The sequence below is a fragment of the Chrysochloris asiatica genome, unplaced genomic scaffold (assembly GCF_000296735.1).
Source record: "Chrysochloris asiatica unplaced genomic scaffold, ChrAsi1.0 scaffold00331, whole genome shotgun sequence".
NCBI classification, from domain to species: domain Eukaryota; kingdom Metazoa; phylum Chordata; class Mammalia; order Afrosoricida; family Chrysochloridae; genus Chrysochloris; species Chrysochloris asiatica.
In genome coordinates this window covers 942,920-945,455 of record NW_006408849.1, presented here as the reverse complement: position 1 = coordinate 945,455, position 2,536 = coordinate 942,920, and the positions used below count along the sequence as shown (strand labels likewise).

The window sequence follows — 2,536 nt, the reverse complement described above, 5'->3', positions numbered from 1 at the left end:
AAAACCTTAAATTAAAAAAAAAAAGTACATAGCAGGGGTTATGTCAACTCTGATCTTTTGATCAAGAATGAAACTATTAAAAATTAAGATGCCAACAAATCCAAAGATTTGTCCCCATCAGAAGTAATTTTGCCTGAATGGGGGGATTTTTTATGTGATATCTACTATTCTCAGCCCATTTTATAGATGCACTGATAATTCTACAAGAACTTGTTGTGAAGAGGTTTTTCTGCCAAGTTCAAGCATTCAAACTAAAAATTACCTATTTGTAGGTTTCGTGGCATTGGCTATCCTAGGAACACTTATTACTGGAGACTTCTACTTCCTTTGTAGGAAGGACCAATTCAGAGAGCCAATTCACCTTCGGTGAGCCAATTCAGCGCAGTATGATATCAACCTGGTAGAGACAAGTAACACCAGTTACTTGTCTCCACCAATCATGGAGAACACTGAAGAAACATCAAAGTGAACCAAAGAATTGCTTCTCTGTTAGAAGCAGAAAACAAAATACTTTAAGAGGTGTCATTAAGTAGATTCGTATCCAGTGTCTTTGTTTGAAAATCGAGTTGGTCATCCATAATCTCAGATTCCTCATCAAGAGAACTTGTAGTGTAATGTTTGCATTAAAATGGAATTTATGAACAGAGAAAAAGAAAAAGAGAGAGAAAGAAAAACATGATAAAAAACAACTGTATATACAAATGTCCATAGCAACAGTATTCACAATAGTCCAAAGATGGAAACAAACCAAATGTCCATCAACTGACGAATGGATAAACAAAATGTGACTTATTCATGCCATGAATATTATTCTGCCTTAAGAAAGGAATATGACACTAGCATATATATGACACGCATCAATCTTGTAAGCATTATGCAAAGTAGAAAAACAAACAAATCTGTCTTGGAAGAAGTACAGCCAGAATGCTCCTTAGAATTGAGGATTGAAGCGGCTTCATCTCTCATACCTGGCACATGTTATTAGAAGGGACCAGTCCCTGGAGATAGACAGCATACTTCATAAAGTGGAGGGGCAGTGAAAAATAAGAAGACCCCCAATGAGATGGGTTGACACAGTGGCAGCAACAGTGAGCTCCAATGAAACAACTCTGAGGATAGCACGGGACCAGGCAATGCTTTGTGCATAGGGTCACTATGAGTCAGAACAGACTCAATGGCACCTAACAATAACAACCAGTGAAAAAAGGCCACATCTGCATGATTCCATTTATATGAAATTTCCAGATTAGGCAAATCCAGAGACAGAAAGCAGACTAGTGTTTGCCAAAGGCTGGGGGAGGGTAAGAGTATGCCAAATGGGTATCTCATTTGAGGTGATGGTTGCACAACATTGTGAGTGTACTAAATGCCACTGAATTGTACTCTTTGAAAATAGTGAGTGATATGTATACTTTTCCACAATGTAAAGCTGTATAGAATTTTCTCATCACTATATAAAACTGCCTCATCTGTTTTTGTTTTCTATTAAACTTCACATGTACAGTTCCGGACTCTAATTATGTTAATCATGTTGTTCAAGGAGCCCTGGATTACAAGCTAACTGCAAGGTCAGCAACTGAAATCTACCAGTCTCTCCGTGGAAGAAAGATGAGGCTTTCTGCTCCTGTAAAGCTTTACAGCTCAGGAAACCCTATACAGGCTCGCTATGAGTCAGAACCGACTTGGTGGCACAGCCACCACCACCACCACCAATCATATTGTTTCACCATCACCCTTATCCCTTACCAAATGCTGCCTTATCTTTTTAATCGCCATAGTTTTGTACAGGATGGATATACCTTCCTGGTAGATAATTAAGACATGCCCTGCATGCTGCTGCCCTGAGATTCCTTGCACTGTAGCTATGGACACCCATGTCAATGTTTCTATAGGAAGAGACAGGTGTCTGATATGTAATTTGGATGAATGGTAAGTCCTGTATTTATCTCAAAGGCAGAAGCATCAGATAGCTGGAGTCTGACTTGGCAGCCAGTCCAGAGTAGATGTGAGCAAAGTTGCACAATTTATGATGTTTTAGTTCTCTCTAGCTTACCCACTAAGCTAGATAAGGCAAGTCTTTAAATGAACCAGGTTTCCTTCATAGTTCTGAGGCACTTAAGAAAGAAAACAGACCCATAGAGTCCATAACTGCCCCAAAAGATAGAAAAGACTCCATTCATCCTACTTCACCTGGGTTAATCTAATGATCCTGCATTTTCCTAATTACTAATGATGTTCAGCATCTTGTCCAGGGAGATTGTTCTACATTTAGGGAGGCTTTCTTTTAGATGGATATAATCAACAGGGACATGAGATGACTGGCTTCTCACCTAGGCAGGCCATATCTTTCCTGGTTGGAAAGATCCTGATGTGATCCTGAGGACTGTGGAAGGTCTAACCAGGACTCAAGTGTGCACCATATGTCTGCTGCCACCCACCTCTTGCCCAGTCCCCCATAGCCTACCTGTTTTCTTTACCCCAGGACTTTATCTCTTAGTGCTTTATTTCCTCCTAAAACCCAGGGAAGGGACAGGGG

At 40.1% G+C, this 2,536-nt stretch overlaps 1 pseudogene; it reads left to right on the top strand.

The window, feature by feature from the left end:
- The first annotated feature begins 88 nt into the window (after positions 1-88).
- Positions 89-469, top strand: LOC102827610 (annotated as a pseudogene).
- The last annotated feature ends 2,067 nt before the right edge of the window (positions 470-2,536 follow it).